Raw genomic sequence first — 846 nt, 5'->3', positions numbered from 1 at the left:
GCATATCGGAAGTATATGGAATTTCGAAATGAACTTTGGTAGTAATGTCCTCTACAGAAATTTCGAATTTTCAATTTAAATTTGGTATATGACAATTGTCATATACAAATTGAAATTGAAAATTCATTTTTTTTTTTATATAGTGGACAGTAATGTAGATTGTTTATATGTGAATAGATAGGAATAATAGAAAGTACAATTTTAAATCATTTGATTTATTGGTATTTCAATGGAGAAATTGGGTACACTATATGAGAAGTTTCATACCTTAATTTTTTTATACCCCCAGTTTGTCATTCGGTTTTTTAAACAATCTAACGGCCAATGGCATAAAAAATCTATCAATAGGTGACTTTTTGAAACGAAATACACGAGGAAATTATATACATGCTTGATAAATGATTCAACATAAAGGATCAACAATTAGAACCTAAATTTCCTTGTGTTTTATTGAATATTTTGATGCTTTAAGTCAATACAATGGATTTTTTTTATTGTCATCCTGCTTCAAATTTATAATTTATGGTATTTTTGTAAGTTATTCAAAAGTTTAGTAGACTGGGTTTTATTTTTAAACCAGTTTTCGTCCGTGTTTCTCAATTTAAAAAAATTAATTAATACTTTTTGTGCCGATTTAAATAAAGCAACATCCCCATTATTTTGTGCTGTAAGTGATAGCACCGCCAGGGAGACTCGTCGCCTTCTGTAGCTCATTTCTCCAGTGAGTAGGAGAGGCATTAAAGAGATGTAAGCCAGAGCGGGGTTGTACTGTACCGGGGTGTGTGTCGTGTAAATTGCTGTAAGAGTTTGTAACGCCTTTCGCTGAATGACTTGTTACTTCGTCAA

Source organism: Saccostrea echinata, unplaced genomic scaffold, assembly GCF_033153115.1.
Source record: "Saccostrea echinata isolate AGI-Se365-2 ecotype Australia unplaced genomic scaffold, CSIRO_AGI_Sech_v1 ptg000053l, whole genome shotgun sequence".
NCBI classification, from domain to species: Eukaryota; Metazoa; Mollusca; class Bivalvia; order Ostreida; family Ostreidae; genus Saccostrea; species Saccostrea echinata.
Note: the sequence above shows the minus strand (reverse complement) of the source record.